The following is a 20699-nucleotide window of genomic DNA, read 5'->3' on the forward strand; positions in this document are numbered from 1 at the left end:
TAATAACATTGAAGCTGTCTTCTTTTTGGAGATTATTCAGTTTTAATAAACGTACTTTTATTAATATTCAACTTAATTTCTAACATTATGTTACATATAACATTGCTGACATTGTGGTGGAATAAAAATGGCCACAATTTATTGAAATCTTCTCTGTTGAGCCAGGGAATATATTTCTCTATCCCTTGAATTTGGACTGACTTGAATGAACAACACAGTGAGACAGAAGTGAAGTTACGTGATTTATGAACAAGCCCTCAAGAAGCCCTGTAATTCTTAGTTTTTCCCTCTAGGATGCTACTATCCTTATATGTAGAGTCATTCAAGCTATTTCCAACCATCTCTCTCTCTCTCTCTTTTTTTTTTTAAAGGATAATTGCTTTACAATGTTGTGGTTTCTACTATACATTAATGAGAATCAGTCATTTTATATATATATATAAGTTTATATAACATTTTATATAATTTATATATAAATCTATAGAATTCTATGTATATAAATATATATAATCAGTCATTTAATATATATATATGTAATATATATATCCCCTCTCTCTTGTGCTTCCCCCTCCCTGCCATTCCACACCCTAGGTCATCACAGAACACTGAGCTGAGCTCCCTGTGTTATACAGCAGCTTTCTTCTAGTTGTCTGTTTTACAAATGGTAGTGTATATATGCCAATGCTACTTTCCCAATTTGTCTTACCCTTTCCTTCTCCTGCTGTGTCCACAGTCCATTCCACCCATCTCTGCTGATATCTAAGGCATGTGGATGATGACATTCAGAACCCTCCTGCCCTCAGTGGTCTTGTCTCCCAACTTTAACAGTATAAGTAACCCATGAGAGCTCTGCCTAAAAACCACCCAGCTAAGCCTAGCCTAATTTTTTTCCTTTGTGCCAATAATAGGCTTTTAAGTACTAAGTTTTGGGGTGGTAGTTTATGCAGTAATAGAAAACTCATCATTTGCATAGCTTTGACAAGAATCATTATTCTGTCAGTTTCATTTAGAAGTGGGGTTTTAGTAGCTCTCTAGAAAATATATGAAAATGACCAATGAGAAGTTTCTGTATGTATCAAAAAAGAATGTTGGATTTTAAGGTGATTTTTTTATTAATATGGAATTTTGAAATTGTCTGTTAGTGTTATTTGCAAATCAAATAAAAATAATAAATTTAAGATTAGAAAAAGTAAATATTTTTAATTAAAAAATAAAACTATATAAAAGCCTCATATTCTTTTAATGTATTAAATCCCCCTAAACCTTGGGATAGGTGAAAGTATTTTAATTTGGGTATCATGTTTTGATATGCTTGTGTGAAGTGGAAATAAGCTGACAAACACTTATAGAAATTGAATCAGCGTCAAAAAGTGAAAAATCTACATTATTTATTCCAGATAAAAATGATAAGCATCAAAGATAAGAGGGCTGTGATAATTCTATAAGAAAAACTTTCATACTGATTCATGCTGTTGATTTAGAGATAGTCGCTAGACTATTGGTAGCCCCCTTACCAAATTGTGTGGTTTCGTTTTCTTAATCCACAAAATGGCAAATTGATAACACAGACAGTATAGCATCAAGTAATAGTGGGTAACCTTGTCCATGTGCATTTTTAAATTAAAACAAAGAATGAAAGAAAGGAAGAAAAAAAGACGATGTACTCATTTTACCTCTAAGTGCACTGTTAAGAGAGGGACCCACTCAACTGATTTCCCTTCCTGTTACCTGGGATTCAAACTGCCATTGCTCTGTTTTCTCATCAAAGAAGCCCATAACTTAAACTTAATAAAAAGAAGAACTTCAAATGTACTTTTGTTTTGGAGACAAATGAAGTTCACTAGGTTTAAAAAAATGCTGTAATGCTGAGTGTATGTGGTGTTGGTTACTGAGGTGGCAGGAGTCCAAGGACGGGAAGACCACCTCTGAAGAGTTATAGCTTGGTGTTCAAAGGCAACTACAACAGAGGGACAAGGGTGATAGCTTTCTTTTCTAATTGAATAGGACAGCTAATTGATCATCAGAGTTGTTAGAGATCCAGCTACAATGAAAATGCATATCTATATCTGGAAGGGAAGTTTACGTTCAATAGCAGTTCTTAAGGAGACAATGTATTATATCCACCCTGACCTTTATATCCATCAAAATAACCAAAGTAGTACTTGCTTGTTTTCAACTTCATGATAGCAAACATTGGTGAGCCTCCTTGAGGTTATATCCATTCAAGATCATTCTCAATGAAGCCTTATCTGACAAGCAAATATCCTAGCTGCAGACTGTGACATTTGCATGTATGTAGAAACTATTTCTTATATCTGTTCTTTCTTTTCCACATAGCTTTGATAAAAGAAGACATTGGACACAACATAACTTTGCCTCTTATGCCTCAACTCTCTACTTGCCTGGCTTCCAAGATGTTGCATATTCCAACTCAGGTAATATGACATATCACTGCTGAATTTCAGTGACTGACACGTAGAGAATATTACTGCTTGCTAAACTAAGGGATATCTGGTAGGGTCTTTATAGTGTTTGAAGGTGTGAGGGAACAAAGATGAAATATTTATGAAGTTTCTGCAGTTTGATTTAAAATAGGTCTCTTACAATATATGCACATTACTATATATAAAATAGATAAACAACAAGGGCCTACTGTATAGTATAGGAAACTATCCTTTATATCTTGTAATAATCTATAAGGGAAAATAATTAGAAAATATATATATGTATATATATATATATTATATGTATATATACATATATATAAAACTGAATAACTTTGATGTATACTAGAAACCAATGCAATATTATAAATCAACTCTAATTTTAAAAAAGAGGGGGAAAGATAATGTAGATCTTTTACTGTAAAGATCTATTTGAGACTGGGCAATATTTATGATATAATAATATACGATGGTGGACACTGTAAGCCCAAGTGTCTGAATTAAGTCTTGAGAAGTAAACAGTTATTTGACGAAACTGGTCGAACTACTTATCATCCTGAGTCCTTTCATGAGGGCTGGATGAATCTTCTAATGTCCTGATAACTGGATTTTCCAAAAGGGCTTGAAGAATCAAATAAAGTTATTTGAATTTTCATTTTCCTGTACATGAGAATTCTGGGATAGTCAACTCATGTTATTGTAGACAGTTGGCTGAAAGAATCCAGATGATTTCTGGTCTCACTTGCAAAGAACAGAAGAAATGTTTCCAGACCTTAGAACTTGAAAGTGTATCTAAGAGTTACTACGTTTATTGCCTCTGAAACTTTTGGACAAGCTCAGGAAAGGGCTTGAATTTAACCTGATTCAAAGCAAGTCAAAACAAACATAATATCAAGAGAGAAGGAAAATAAACCACTAAGCTATGAAAATTCTTCAAAGGCCTGCATCATTTGTTCACAGAGCACTCAAGGCTATATGGCATTATTCGTTCCTGACTCTGCAGACAAGGAAAATATAACAAGATGTGTTCTGAGGAAGCAGCTTGTTCCATGCTAAGACAGAGTTTAATAACCAACATTGTTCTTGGCCCAAATGTCAAAAGCTTTGTGTTCCTCTTCACTGTAGTTGAACCAGTACTGAGACACATAAAGAGGGATAAAAAGAGACTTTGGAAACAAACATACAGTTTTGCTTGAATAAAATTTAACTTAAAAAAAAAAAAAGAAAACTCTTGAAAATCACAGTTCATTGCTGGAAAGACTCACTATAAATACAACCAGTGATAACACAGAATTCATTTGAACACAGCTTCTCTTTCCTAAAAGATTTAATTATTGAGGTTATTGCAAGTACTTTATAATAATAAAGTTTTAATTGCAATAGAGCCATACGAGATAATTAATCTTAAGTATAATGCTATAGCAAGTTTTGCACCGTTCCATTTACACTACTAAGACTTCTCAAGAGACCTGTTTAAGAAACAATAGTATCCATATTCTAGTAAATAAATGTGCTTTTCTTTGGTTAACTGGGTGTTTTAACTGAGGAGAAATGTTGCAATGAAAAACAGAGAGAATTTTAGACACGTAGAGAGAAGAGGAGAATGCAAAAATGCTCCGGCCAACAAATGAACTTTGTGTGGTGAGGATGGCAGGAGCAGAGATGAGTGTGAAGTAGGTTGTTGAAGGAAGCCTGAAATGTGACCCCCAAAGTCTCCGAATATTCACATCCTTTGATAATCTCCTCCTCTTAATGTTGTTTTAGAAACATTCTAGTAGACAGTCTACAGTAGAACAATAGGATGCCACTTCTAAGATTAGATTATGAAAAGATGGTGGCTTCCGTTTTGAGGGATCTCTGTCTCCCTGTCTTTCTCTCTGGTCTCCTGGTCTTGAGGAAGTCAGCTGCCACGTTGTGAATAACCCAAATGAGAGACCTATGTGGAGCAGAACTAATAACTCTGGACGTGGTCAGTGAGAATCTGCCAACAATCATATCAGTGACTTGGAATTAGATCCTTCCCCAGTTAAGTGTTGAGATGGCTATAATCGTAGCCAACAGCTTGACTGCAGCTTTGTGAGAGACCTTGGAGCAGACACACTTAAATATGCCACACTCAGATTCCTGGCCCACAGAAAATATAGGAAAACAAAGTTAATCTTTTAAGCTGATAGGATTTTGGAGTAATTTGTTATATTTCAATAGATAGCTAATTCTTAGGTATTTGATTATGTTTTTGTTATGTAGTATTTGATACAAATACCCTTTACCACTTCTCACAATTTCCAAATTTTAAGTAAAAGACCCATCTCTCGTTATTTGATTTTGGGGGTGTGCAGTGAACTATTAATTCCTCCAGATGACTGTGACTTTTAAAAGAGGCTAATTGTGTCTAGGATATACATTTCTAATTGGTTGTTATAAATCCCAAAGAGATCTTTTAGAGACGCAAAGAAGGACAAGGTAAGTAGTGTGCCATTTTTGAATGAGTTGGCAGTAAGATGTGGTCTTATCTTGCATAAATCTACATCTGACCTTTTACATCCTAAAGTTTAATCAATGCTCTGTAGAGGACCAATTATACTTACTAAATAAAATAAGTCACTGGAACAGCAATGACTTTTTTTTCTTTCTTTAAAGCTTGTAATCATTAATTCTGGAACCCCACAATCCAAAGATAACCAGCATCTTGCATTTTCAAAAATAGTAATTGAATTGTTATATTAATAAAAGAAATTAAAAATGCATATGAAGAGAAACAGAATAAGTTTTGCTCTCATTCTGAAAATGATTAACAAACTAAAAAATAAAATTTATAGATAAGAAAAAAATTCCATAATATAAAATTATGTGGACGAAAAAGGTAAAAAGCCAGCCATCCACTTCTCAGGGATAATTGAGTTGTGGTGGGGAATGCAGACTGGATCTTTCTAGATACATCCTAAGGCCAGTGAGTGGCACAAAGAAGGCATTCCATAAATACTCATTATAGGAGCATAAAGTTCATTTTCTGAATTTTATGCTATTTATTTCTTGTTTTAAAATTTGTATTTATTTGTTTCTAGCTGCACAGGGTCTTTGTTGCACGAGGACTTTCTCTAGTGTGAGAGCGCGGCTAGTGTGGCTTTCTCTAGAGCAGGGGTCACTCTACTACAGTGTGAGGGTTTCTCATCGTGGTGGTTTCTCTTGTCGTGAAGCACAGGCTTTTGGTCCAGCGGATTCAGTAGTTGCAGCTCATGGGCTCAGTATTTGTGGCACACAGGCTTAGTTGCTCCTTTGCATGTGGAATCTTCCCAGAAAAGAGATCGAACCTCTGCCCCCTGCATTGGCAGGCAGATTCTTATCCACTCACCACCAGGGAAATCCCATTTGCTGGATTTTAATTGACAGTTTGTATTGGTGAATATTATCTGCATCTCCAAACCCACAGTACAAGTCATTCACATTCTTAAGAGAGATTCTGCATGGCATATGGACCATGAGATACAGGAATGCTGCATGATTTATGTCTGGATGGTTTGGAGTAGGCAGGAAAAAGAGAACCCTTTGTCTTTTTAAGGAAGGACTATACCATTGCCCCTCCCCATCCTCTTGGAAGAGGATGGAGCAGCTTTCTCCTACCCACCCCCACACCTTCTATAGTCCTAAACCTCAACCTCATCTCAAGCCCAGAGATGGCTTCAAGAAAACCACTAATAGAGACTGGAGTTTTCTGACCATGGAGAAACTTATGCTTGCTGAGTCTTGTGAATCAGTTCAGTTCAGTCGATCAGTGGTGTCCAACTGTTTGCAATCCTGTGGACTGCACCATGCCAGGCTTCCTTGTCCATTACCAACTCCCAGAACTTACTAGAATTCATGTCCATTGAGTCAGTGATGCCATCCAACCATCATATCCTCTGTCATCCCCTTCTCCTCCCACCTTTAACCTTTCCCAACATCAGGGTCTTTTCAAATGAGTCAGTTCTTTGCATCAGGTGGCCAAAGTATTGGAGTTTTGGCTTCAGCATCACTCCTTCCAGTGAATATTCAGGACGGATTTCTTTTAGGATGGACTGCGGTTGGATCTCCTTGCAGTCAATGGACTCTCAAGAGTCTTCTCCAACACCACAGTTCAAAAGCATCAATTCTTCTGTGCTCAGGTTTCTTTATAGTCCAACTCTCACATTTATACATGATAACAGGAAAAACCATAGCTTTGACTAGATGGACCTTTGTTGGTGAAGTAATGTCTCTGCATTTTAATATGTTGTCTAGGTTGGTCACAGCTTTTTTTTTTTTTCAAGGAGCAAGTGTCTTTTAATTTCATGGCTGCAGTTATCATCTGCAGTGATCTTCAGTTCAGTTCAGTTGCTCAGTCGTGACTGACTCTTTGCGACCCCATGAATCACAGCACGCCAGGCCTCCCTGTCCATCACCAAATCCCAGAGTTCACTCAAACTCATGTCCATCGGGTCGGTGATGCCATCCAGCCATCTCATTCTCTGTCGTCCCCTTCTCCTCCCGCCCCCAATCTGTTTCCACTGTTGCCCCAATTATTTGTCATGAAGTGATCGGACCAGATGCCATGATCTTAGTTTTCTGAATGTAGAGTTTTAAGCCAAGTTTTTCACTCTCCTCTTTCACTTTCATCAAGAGGCTCTTTAGTTCTTCTTCACTTTCTGCCATAAGGGTGGTGCCATCTGCATATCTGAGGTTATTGATATTTCTCCCGGCAATCTTGATTCTAGCATGTGCTTCATTCAGCCTGGCATTTCACATGATGTACTCTGCATATAAGTTAAATAAGCAGGGTGACAATATACAGCCTTGATGTACTCTTCTGATTTGGAACCAGTCTGTTGTTCTACATGCAGTTCTGACTGTTGCTTCTTGACCTGCAAACAAATTTCTCAGGAGGCAGGTCAGGTGGTCTGGTATTCCCATCTCTTTAAGATGCCTTGAGGATTGATGTCTATTAAGTGTCAGGCCATGAGCACAGAGCTGGAGCCACCTGCCACGTTCTTGGTCAAGTCTGAACTGTTTTCCCTGCAGTTTGGGGGACTCCAAAAGGCTACCTCCTATGATCCTCACCTCACATGACTCCCTAAAGGAAAGCACCCGATCAGAGCTGCTTTAAGAGCAGGAAGAAACTGAGAAATCTCCTTCTGTAGAGGCCCAGGTGTCTGGATCATGGTCAACAACGTGGGACAGAACCGGTTTGAGTCATCTTAAAGCACTTAAATTCATTCCTAAAGCATCTTATACTACACCTCTGGGGCAAGTTCTGTGTGACATGTTTACATTCCTTATTTTAAACTCTCAGCTTAGGGTCATCTTTTCCTGTCTGGGATTTGTGGGAGGAGGGACCACTTCTTACAGGCTGTTCAGAACTGGTGGGTCCAGAGGGACCTAATGCTTCCGGCAGAAGGTCTTTGAGCCAGAAGCCAGGGCAGTCCTTGAAGAGGTTGGAAAAGGGTATGAAGCACTGAAAAGCAGGTGTAGAAGGTGTCAGGTGATGTTCTCAAACTGAGTGTTGAACATGGCCTTGACTAAAGGCCTCAGTTCCTGCAGCTCCACCATCCAGGCACCCTGTACCTGCGGGGCTCGGATGAGCTCCTGCTGCCATGTTTGCAGGCGCTTCTCAGGTTGTTGCTAAAGATCTCAGCTCTGGCATGAGCTCCTTATGCCAACCGTACTGCAGCAGGACATCTGATCCACTGGTCCCAGTACACAGGTCTCCCCAGGAGATCTTGCAGGCCCTCGTCATTCCATCAGGAACAAGAAGTTAAAAAGGTTTCATTGCATAGCTATCATGCCCTTTTTAAAATGGGTGGTGTTCCACCAGTGCAAGCTCTTCCAACTGATTTTTCTGAAAGGCCTGTGCCAGCTGGTGAGAAAACAGGGCTTGTGCATCTGGATGACGACTACATGGAAGAATTGTGCCCGTGGGGGGCTGCTATGTGCCATAACCCTTGTCTGTGAAGCAGAAAAGATGTTGATGTTGAGTGACAGCTGTTTCCTATAGGCCACTGGCTTAGGAAGGTGAAGGTTTTGTGTCCTTTCAGAATGTACTCCATATGCTGTCCTATCCATTTCAGGGCAACAATCCATACTCCAGAGGTGGCTAGTAGATTCCTTGGGCTGTTCCCATCTCAACACCAGACACTGATAATTAGCATAAGGAAGAGGAGAAATGTTGCTGTTTTTTTTTTTTTATTGGTAAAATTAACAGCATCTTAGGTAGCATGGTGGTGGTGGTTTAGTCACTAAGTTGGGTCCAACTCTTGTGACACCATGGACTACAGCCCGCTAGGCTCTTTTGTCTATGGGATTTCCCAGGTAAAAATACTGAATTGGGGTGCCATTTCCTTCAGGGGATTTCCTGACCCAAGTATCGAACCCAGGTCTCCTACATTGCAGGCAGATTCTTTACTGAGTGAGCCACCAGGTGAGCCCCTTAGGGAACATGAGAATGTTTAAGTGGAATTTCATAGATGAAATCAGTACTAACCAAATTATGTTGATTGGCTACATTATTTTAGAAACATCCTTAATAGTAAGATAACTAATAACTATTTTCATCTGTTCCATGAATAGCTCTTAAGGCTTTATTCCTAACTAGTGCTTTATCCAGCCATTAATTTAGGTAGATTTTTTGTTATCTTATGTTCACTACAGGGTAAAGAAAAAACGCACTTCTTGAATGCTGTCTTCACTACCATGAATACACCTTTCAAGCAAGGTGCTTTAGGTAAAATTTAAAAGTTCAGAGAGCTGGGCCATCATCCAGCTTTCAGAGAACCTTGTAAGAACTGTTTTGTGTTGCTTCTGAATAGCTCTATAATAAATAGCTGCATGTAGCAGAGGTTTTTAATAAAAATTTGGTGGAAGACTATAATAAATTAATTATCAGATTCCTTAAAGAGGCTTCTTACCAAAAGCCTCTTATTGTTTACCAAAACCAAGATAAATATTGTATATGATCCCATTGGCTTGATTCCATTCTCAATGTTCCCTAATATGATTTCCTGTCAAGGAGAGGTAACATATAAGATAAAAGTTGTATGAGGTATTCTGTCAGAGGAGGAGCCAAAGAGGAGGTTGAAACTGAAAAAGTGAAAGTGTTAGTTGCTCAGCTGTGTCCAACCCTTTGTAGTTCCATGGACTGTAGGTCACCAGGTTCCTCTGTCTATGGAATTCTCAGGCAAGAATACTGAATAGGTTACCATTTCTGTCTCCAGGGGATCTTCCCGACTCAGAGATCAAACTTGGGTCTCCTGTATTGCAGATCCTTTACTGTTTGAGCCACCAGGAATGAGGATACAGAGGCCAATTTATGAGTGTGCTCTCCTACCAGAGGACAGTGCTATTTAACGTCCACAATGGGGAAGTCTTCAAAGAATCCACAGAATCATTTGCTGAGAAAAAGAGCCAGCGTTTGGACATAAGTCAGCCTATGTTACACTTGTCTCAAATTACAACAAAATGAGCCAGGGGGATGATGTTAACTTTTTTTCCATCTGGTGCCCACCTTGGAGGAACAGAAGCAGCAACTAGCTGTGGGGAAGAGAAGGGAAAAAAATAGAAAAGGCACACCATGCCTCCTTGAACAGCTGAGCACTCCTTAGGAAAAGGAGAGACTTTCAATAAGGCGGGAGATAAAAATTCTGACTTGAATCACACTGAATATTTTAACCCTCAAAACAAAGACTAGTCTAGTAACTCAGTAGCTTAATCGTAATGTCCAAAATTTTTCACAGTTAGTTGAACCCTGTCAAGTTCATCTAACCAAACTGTTGACACACAGTAAAGAAACTGTATTATAGATGCTATACTGCTGTAAGTTTTGTTCACCAAAAATACCTTGGAGATCTTTCAATAACAAAACATATAGGATTTACTTCTTCTCTCCAACAGCTCTGTAATATTCCATAGTATAGATGCCCTATACTTTGCAAATTATATGATATTTTTTTATTTGCTTTTAAAATAATGTTTAACTGATAGTTTTTCCAAAGCTTTACTTTTGCAAATAACACTGCAATGAAATTTGTGCAATTAATGCAACAAAGTATTGAATTCAATCATAGGAAATATGAGGAAAGTTCTATTTCTCAAAAACTTGACTTTGTCACCTGATATTTATATCATCAGTAAACACATACTCATTTCATTATCCTAGACTGATTTATAGAAGCTTGTTCTCTCCAATTTCTTTCTCTCATTCTTTTTGAAACTGCTCCAGTCAGGGTTTTATCTAAACTACTCCCACAGTAGATGTTCATATACTGAATATCTTTCATATTGGTAAATCTAACAGCCAGTTCCTCATCTTTCTTGGCTTATCAGATGCATTTGACACAGTGAATCATTTTCTCTTCCTTGAAACATTTTCCTCTGGGATGCCACACTTAACCTGGATTTCTTCCTACTCTTCTGGTCTTTCTCTCTTTCTGTCTCTCAGTGTTTTATTCTCCAGGGCTTAGTACTAGGACTTTCTCACTTTTCTACATATACTTATTCACTGAGTAATGTCACACTGTCTCATAGCTCTAGGTACCTTCTACATGGCCATCACTGCTAAATATGTAACACCAGCATAGATCTTTCCCCTTGAAACTTGAACTTTGGTCTTGCACATTGGTCCTTCTCTTCCCAATAACATTATCCATGCTACTTCTAACTTATGCTTATTTTATTTTTTTTTTTTCTAGACTCAATTTCAATTCTTTATTACTGCAATTAACTGTTTTGAGGAAGAGTCTGCTTTTTTCTCAGAGTTCAAGACTAACAGAAATTCACTGTAGCTTAAAGTAGCACTTGTAGAAGATTAATGTTAGCCTCTTGATCCTTTATAATTTTGCAAAAAATAAAATACTTTAGGATGATGCAGAAAAAATTTAATCTATTTACTTACTAATTTATTCTGTAATTTGTTGAATTCACTAACTTTCCAAATCTTAAACACAAACGCACAGCCAATTCCTTACTTACTAGACAGTATGCAACATTTGTTTCCATTTACAATAATGGTCTTCCTAATTCAGCTTTTAGACCACAGAAATTAAATTACATTTCAATTTTAGCTTGAGCCTGATAGTTACAAAACTTATTTAATTGTACTTCAAAATTATCATAACTACTAAGCACAAGACTCACTTTTTCAAAAATTATTTCAGGTCATTGATGGAATCCTCTAAGAATTTCTTATACTTTATTTATCTGGCTATCAGAGAACAGAATTCTATTCCTATCAATTGTTTTTACTATGCTCTCTTATGTTTTGCAACATTCTTTGCTGAAACCTAAAATTATATTACATTGTCATGTGCTTCTCTGTGATAAGGTATTTAACTTATGCTTAAGTTAGTCTCCTTCAGCTTGTGAGTGTGCATGCCCAGTTGCTTAGTCATGCCCTACTCTTTGAAACTCCATGGACTGTAGCCTACCAGAGTCCTCTTTCTATGGGATTTTTCAGGCAAGAATACTGGAGTGGGTTGCATTTCCTTCTCCAGGAGATCTTCCTGACCCAGGGATCAAACTTGCCTCTCCTTCAGTTCAGTTCAGTTCAGTTCAGTCGCTCAGTCGTGACCAACTCTTTGCGGCCCCGTGAATCACAGCACGCCAGGCCTCCCTGTCCATCACCAACTCCCAGAGTTCACTCAAACTCTTGTCCATCGAGTCAGTGATTCCATCCAGCCATCTCATTCTCTGTTGTCCCCTTCTCCTCCTGCCCCCAATCCCTCCCAGCATCAGAGTCTTTTCCAGTGAGTCAACTCTTCTCATGAGGTGGCCAAAGTATTGGAGTTTCAGCTTCAGCATCAGTCCTTCCAGTGAACACCCAGGACTGATCTCCTTTAGAATGGACTGGTTGGATCTCCCTGCAGTCCAAGGGACTCTCAAGAGTCTTCTCCAGCACCACATTTCAAAAGCATCAATTCTTCGGCGATCAGTTTTCTTCAATGTCCAACTCTCAATAGTGTCAGAGTTTATTTTTGGGGGCTCCAAAATCACTGCGGATGCTCATTGCAGCCATGAAATTAAAAGATGCTTACTCCTTGGAAGGAAAGTTATGACCAACCTAGAAAGTATATTAAAAAGCAGAGACATTACTTTGCCAAAAAGGTCTGCCTAGTCAAGGCTATGGTTTTTCCAGTGGTCATGTATGCCTCTCCTTAGTCTCTTGCAATTGGCAGGTGGATACTGTATCTATCACTAGAGTCACCTGGGAAGCTCTTCTTTAGGCTTATTATAATAAAAATTGAACATCTGATCTTCATCTACAAATATCACTCCTTCTCCAGTTGGCCCCCAGACACTATGCCTGAGCATATTAAATTCTATATAAATGTTAACTGTTAATTGCTATACTTATTTTTGTTTCTCTAGCTTTATAAGAGAAGAATTTTTTGTCTGTCTTGGTTACTGTTGTATTTCAATATTTAATGTAATATCCAGCATGTTAACTCAAATATTTTTTGAACAAATGAAAGTCATCTATTTGCTTCTTGCATGTGAAAGGTTAATTTGTGGTAAATTATCACAAGTGATTACACCTTAGGGTAATGTAAATATCTTTTTAATTTTTTGAGAATAATTTTGATTATGAGTATAAATTGCATGCTGTTATATGTGAGAGATTCTTTGGGCTGAAAAAATGTTTATTCCAACTTGGTACCTTGGTTGTTTGTATTAAAGAGGTAGACATTACAAACAAGCGTAAGAAGAAGAAAAATAAAACATGACAATCTGAGGCGTGAAGCAAAAACCAATTTAACTTTGGGGAAGGAACAAATGGAAGAAAACCTTGTAAAAGATATTTGTAGGATGAAATATAGGAGGTGACCTGCAACTACATTTATGGCATTTCTTTTATACCACATGTCGAATACTTATTCAAATTTCATTACATCTTGCATCTCATTAAAGTTACAATAGGTGTGTCCAGTTATTTTCACCATAAACATCTTTGCCATAGACATCTTTACCACATAATTAATAGGTTGCAAGGTAATTTTGTCATAAATTATAAAATTACTGGTTGACAGTTTTGTTTGACAATTTGCTTTCAACTGGTTGATAGTTTTGTTTTACTTCTCCATTAACACAGTACTTTTATTTTTAAATTACATAAACCTCAGACTTCATGATGGTCTCTAGAGTGAAGAGTAGGCATGGCCTTAGGATAGTGGATGATAACACTTAGGTATATCAACTTGATAGAAAATACAGTGACAAAAATTACCGGAAATGTGAAATAAGAATGTAAAGTCAGATTGCATACTTTTCCAGAAAATTATAATGTATCAGCTTGTAAATCCTTCATGGATTTGAAGACACATTGTTGAACTCATATTCAACATGGGACTTCAAAACATCTATCAATAGATATGTGATAATATGCCAGGAACAAACAAGAATGTGTAAGTCTTTCACAATGCACTACAAAGCTTAGTTTACAAGAAGGATATGTGTTCTAGTGTTTGGAAACTGATACCTATCTTAACGAGGGAAGAAATTTTAGCAAAAAAGAAAAAGGGGGTTGTTGAATGAAGAGACAAATCAACAAGCCAAAAGAAAACAACAACGGGGACTTCTGTGGTGGTCCAGTGGTCAGGACTCCATGCTTCCACTGCAGGAGGCACAGGTTTGATCCTGGATCCCTGGTTGGGGAACTAAAATCCTACAAGCCATGTAGCACAGTCAAAAATAAACAAAATTAAAAAAAATACTATTAACTAAATGCTTGGAAGGTAAAAGCTTAGGTATGATCCAGAAGGTAAAATCAGTTATTTGTTCAGTATTGCCAAGAATCTACATCCATTTTAAATGTATTCAAATATTTTGTATTTTGCAAAAAATGTTTTTAATTTTGTTATTTGTTTCTCATGTTTCCTTATCTCCTTTTTAATGTCCCCTTTTTATTTTGTGCCATTTTTATCTGTTTTTGAAAAATTATGGCCAATTAGTCATGCAATGGAAATGTTTGTGGCAGAATTGCTTGTAGCAAAGATGTCTACCTCAAAGATTATCATGATAAAATTTCCTAGGACTGATGGTAAGATGCTAGTATGTATTTTACCACTGACTAGCTTTCTTTGTCTGAATTGCATTTGGGGTTATCCTGAATAATATTTTTCAATCTGGCCCAATTATGTCCCTGTAGTGAGTATTAAGAGATTTCTGACCTTTAAAATGATGTTATGACAAAAAGTCAAGGTTTATACTACCTCCCAGTGGTTGGGATTGATAATCTCCTTCTCACACTTGAAAAGTTCTCAGAGGGTACAGAAGTAGTTGAAGTTGCTGCTGCTACTGCTGCTGCTACGTCACTTCAGTCGTGTCCGACTCTGTGTGACCCCATAGACAGAAGCCCACCAGGGTCCCCCGTCCCCGGGATTCTCCAGGCAAGAACACTGGAGTGGGTTGCCATTTCCTTCTCCACTGTGTGAAAGTTGAAGTTGAACTACTCCAATTCTTTTTCTATCTCTTCATATTACCCAGAAGGAAGAATATGCATTTTGGAAAAAAAAAATTTCCCTAAAGAATATCTTACAAAAAAACACACCAGAGTTTAGACTTGCAACAGCTAATATGGTAGCCCATAGCCACATAAGACCACTTAAATAATTTAAAATTATACAGTATTAAAAATTCAGATATTCAACTGTCCTAGCATTATTTCAAGTGCACAGTTGTCACAGGTGGCCAATAGCTACTGTATTAAGCAATATAGATAAATAACATTTTCATTACTGGAAAGTTCTATTGGACAATGCTGGCCTATAGTATAATTACACAATTCCAAGTTTTTGAAGAGTGTAAGAGTATAATATAGAAAAATACAGACTTGGGAGTTATAGCTTGAACTTTTCAGTTTGAATTCTAAATCCACTTCCACTACTTCATCAGCTTTGTGATCACAAGCAAGTATCAATTTTTCTATGCATTATCTTCTCTGTCTTTAAGATGGGCTGGGTCATAATAACTTATTTCATAAGGTTCCATTCCGTTCCATCGCTCAGTCATGTCTGACTCTTTGCGACCCCGTGGACTGTAGCCTACCAGGCTTCTCCGTCCATGGGATTCTCCAGGTGAGAATACTGGAGTGGGTTACCATTTCCTTCTCCAGGGGATCTTCCCGACCCAGGGATCGAACCTGGGTCTCCCGCATTGGCGGCAGATGCTTTAACCTCTGAGCCAACAGGGAAGCCCAGAGATTTAATATGCTTTGTATATAAAAAGTTTAGGCACTTGTAAAAATACTGGGGTAAATTCACACAAAATAAACACAATTATTTTAAAGTATACAATTTGGTGACATTTACATTTTTGTGCAAATACCACCTCTATCTTGTTCCAAAACAGTCTCATCACCCCATAATAAAACCCTCTACCCATTAAGCAACCACTCACTATTCTTCCTTTGCCCTAGCCTCTGAAAACTATAAATCTTTCTGTCTCCAAGAATTTATCTCTTCTATATATTTTGTATAATTGGAGTCATATGTCTATTGTGTCACATGACTAATGTGGCCTATTGTGTCTAACTTCTTTCACTTAGCATAATGTTTTTAAGGTATGCACATTATAGAATGTATCAGTACTTAATTATTTTTTATGCCTGAATAATATTCCATTCCATATATACATCACTTATACATCTGTTCACCTGTTGATTGACATTTGAATTGTTTCCACCTTTTGACTATTTGGAATAGTACATCTATGAACATGCATGTACAAAAATCTGTTTCTGTTTCTGTTTTCAATTCTTTAGGGTGTATATCTAAGACCCGGATGATGGGAAAGATTGAACACAGGAGAAGGGGATGACAAAGGACAAAATGGTCAGATGGCAATGCCAACTCAATGGACAAGAGTTTGAGCAAGCTCTGGGAGATGGTAAAGGACAAGGAAGCCTGGCATCCTGCAGCCAATGGGGTTGCAGAGTTGGACATGACTAAACAACAGAAAAATAAAGTATTAGAACATATTCTGTGTTTACCTTTTTGAAGAACCACCAAATTGTTTTCCCAAACTACACTTTTAAACTGTAATCATTTTCCTTCTCCCAACCATAAGAAAAATCTGGTCATGAGGACTTCTTGATTTATTCATATTAGAGCTTTTCTCTTTCTTTGAGAATCTCACTTATTTGTTTAGGTGAGCCACCAATAAAATCTGTTACAGTATCAATGACCAGGACCAATGCTTGCTGTTTCTCAGATTTCTAAAATTGTTCAGAAACACTCCACATTGAATAAAATTAAAATTTACTTTTTGCATCTATTACAAGGCCATTTGGGCTCAAATATCACTTCAGATCATGACTGCAGCCATGAAATTAAAAGACGCTTGCTCCTTGCAAGAAAAGCTCTGACAAACCTAGACAGCATATTAAAAAGCAGAGACATTACTTTGGCAATAAAGATCCATATAGTCAAACCATGGTTTTTCCAGTAGTCATGTATGGATGTGAGAGTTGGACTATAAAAAAGGTTGAGTGCTGAAGAATTGATGCTTTTGAACTGTGGAGTTGGAGATTTTGAAAGTCCCTTGGACTGCAAGGAAATCAAACCATTCAATACTAAAGGAAATCAACCTTGAATATTCATTGGAAAGACTGATGCTGAAGCTGAATCTCCAGTACTTTGGCCACCTGAAACAAAGAGCCAACTCATTTGAAAAGACCCTGATGTTGGGAAAGATTGAAGACAGGAGGTGAAGGGGATGACAGAGGATGAGATGGTTGGATAGTGTCACCAACTCAATGGACATGAATTTGATCAAGCTCCAAGAAACGGTGAAGGACAAGGAAACCTGGCATGTTGCAGTCCTTGGCTGTCTCAGAGTCAGACATGACTGAGTGATTGAACAACAGCAACAACAACAAAGCCATTTCTTCTAGAGCTCTGGCCTCATGAAACCAGAGATACCTGGATTAAAATCCTAGCTGTGATTTGACAGTCTTCCCTGGTGGCTCAGATGGTAAAGAATCCACCTGCAATGCAGGAGACCTGGTTCAATCCCTGGGTCAGGAAGATCCCCTGGAGAAGGGAATGGCAACCCACTCCCAGTATTCTTGCTGGAAAATCCCATGGACAGAGCATCCTGGTGGGCTAGCAATCCATGAGGTCTCAAAGGGTTGGACATGACTGAGTGACTAACACTTTCACTTCACTTTCTGATTTGAGTTTGACATTACACAATTAACCACGTTAAGCATCAATTTTCTCATACATAAAACTTATCATTTATAAAATTTTGTTGCAAACAACAGTAATTGATTCAATGAAATTTTAAGCAGAAAATAATTTTTGGGTGTAGACTTTGAGTGGCTTAGAAAATTAAAGGAAAGGTTGGTGATCAAATCTCACAATAGGAATTAATAATTAATATTTATTTACTAGTAAATATGAGAATCTTGTCAGAGTATTGTTGCTACTGAATCACTCCAAGATTCAAATTTCTGGAAGAAGGAATTCAGTTGACTTAGTTTGGGTCATGTGCCCATCTTATAGTTCTCTGAGGACAGTCCCTTAATTAATAGCTCCTTCAAGCTTGAACTCTCCTACAGAAAGATAAATCAAAAAGCAAATCAAGACACTGCTTTTAATCAAAGTAAGAATGGCTTCTTGTGTTTCTGGACATATAAAGAGATTGCACACTTAAAGCATTTAGAATTATAAGTACAAAATAAGGACTCATGTACAGCTATCATTACCATCATTATTATTATCACTCCACTAGTGGCTCAGGTGGCAAATAATCTGCCTTCATTGCAGGAGACCTGGGTTTGATCCCTGGGTTAGGAAGATCCCAGATTCCCATGGAGAAGGGAATGGCTACCCACTTCAGTATTATTGCCTGGAGAATCCCATGGCCAGAGAAGCCTGGTGTGCTGCAGTCCATGGGGTCACAAAGAGTAAGACATGACTGAATGACTAACACTTATTATAACTACTATTCACATTAAGTGGATAGTTTATTGCTTGGTAGATGCCCCAGAGTGGGTTCCTTCAATGACTGAGACTGCAGGCCTAGAACTGATGAAGGATTTTAATAATCAGATTCTCATGGGATTTGAGGATAAATTTTAATATTTACTTCCTATAGAATACATGAAATTTAGAACACACTTCTCCAATACACCTGATTTTGTCTCTTGTCTTTTGGTTGTCAAGAAAAGGAATTTGGGCAGGAACTTTCTCTTAGGGCAGTTCATTTGTTTCTGCTTTCTTCTCCAGTAAATAAATCTGAACATGCTTATTGTAACCCTTACCTTCTTCTGGCAAAATACATTCTTTCTACTTGGACATTTGATTTATTGATATTAACTTTAGCTTGTTCATTACAAAGCCAGCCACCTCTGGGGACCTGAATACTGGGATTGGTTACAGGTATGGCAGAATGCCCTCTGCAGCTGTTGTATAATGATCAATTAAGTTGCTATTGGCCCCGATGACAATTGTAATAACCTAAAAGGAAAATTTTGCTACCAAAATTACCTATAAACAGAAACTAGTGGTGAAAAATTCAAGCAAGTATGAAAAACTCTGGGTCCACATTGACATTTTCATCCTGGGTAATAACATCACAGATTAGTAGTCCATCAACCTGGTGTTTATTGCTACCACTAAGAAAGATATTTTGGATATTGTAGAAGGCAATCATTTTTGCTTACTTTTATTCCTGCATTAACTGCCCTGGAATTCATTAGCACTCATTATCACACTGGGAAGGTTAGTTGCTGAGAAGGGTAAGGTGGCCTGAGGGTTTTAAAAATTCAATTAGATAATTTATACTCAAAAAGAATATCTTAAACTTTCATGCTGTTGCCTCAAGAGAGACATTTCTAGTGAGTTATGGGCTCTATATCATTCAAGGTCCAGCCATGAAAGCAGAAAACATCAGGCATTTGTAAAATGATGATCTGATACAAGAAATTGGTTATACAAGATGTTTGAAAATTGAAAGAATAAAATGGATGTTGAGGGAACCTCAATATTATTAATGGCAGGAAGCAACTCCAACACCTGAGGTTGGAAGAACAAGAGGGAAGAGATGGAGTTACCAGAATGCTAAGCTTAAAGGAGGGGCCCATACAGAGCTAGAGTTGGAAATTCTAAGGAGGGCAACACAGAAGAACCTGGCAGCAGCCCTTCAATGTCAGAGGGAAGCTGACAGAACTTGGAAACAGAAGTAGATCCCTTTTTCCTTTGTCCAGCTCCTCAGTATGCTCTGAGTGCCTCTTATTGGCAGAACCTAAAAGAAAGCCAGCCTGCAAGAAAGACTGCTGCTGCTGCTAAGTTGCTTCAGTCATATCTGACTCTGTGCGACCCCATAGATGGCAGCCCACTAGGCTCACCCATCCCTGGGATTCTCCAGGCAAGAACACTGGAGTGGGTTGCCATTTCCTTCTCCAATGTGTGAAAGTGAAAAGTGAAGTCACTCAGTCGTGCCTGAGTGACCCCATGGACTGCAGCCTACCAGGCTCCTCCATCCATGGGATTTTCTAGGCAAGAGTACTGGAGTGGCTTGCCATTGCCTTCTCCGACTAGAAGAAGTCTTTGCAAGAAAGACTAGGGAATACGAATTTGGAGACTCTAAATTCTAATAGGACAGGGAGGCCTGGCGTGCTGTGATTCATGGGGTCGCAGAGAGTTGGACACGACTGAGCGACTGAACTAAACTGAACTGAAATTCTAATATCTCAGAAAAGAGTATAGAAATATAAACTTGGACTAAGAAACAATAGCTATAAAACTAGCACTGGTTCTTAGCAACTGATTTACAAATGTCATATTCGATTGAATTGAGGGGGTAGTCTACACCTTTTTTAAAGACAACAAATTTGTTGCTATTCTCAAAGTATGTTCTTGAGCCTTACTAAAATTTTAACTTATTTATTTTCCTGTTAATTTGTGTTGGTGTTTTTTGTTGTAAATGAAGATGTTGTATATATATGGGTCCTTCTGTGAACTCTCTGCTATTTATGTCAATTATTTGCCTATGCTATTCAAAGATGACCCTCTATTTGTTCCTATAGCTTTAGGATTGATCTTGGCCTTTCTGTGTCTTTAAATTTTCATATAAATCTCATACTTCTACAAAATTCTGGTGGGATTTTGATTGAGATAACAACTTCATTTACATAGAACTTATATCTGGCAGTTTAGAGACTTTCAATCCATAAACATGCAATATCTTTCTATTTATTTAGATCTTTGAATATTTAAAGAATTCTTCAATTATAATTTTCAGAAAAGT

This window comes from Moschus berezovskii, chromosome 2, assembly GCF_049115385.1.
Source record: "Moschus berezovskii isolate FMDL1 chromosome 2, NW_MosBer_1.0, whole genome shotgun sequence".
In the NCBI taxonomy this organism is placed as follows: domain Eukaryota; kingdom Metazoa; phylum Chordata; class Mammalia; order Artiodactyla; family Moschidae; genus Moschus; species Moschus berezovskii.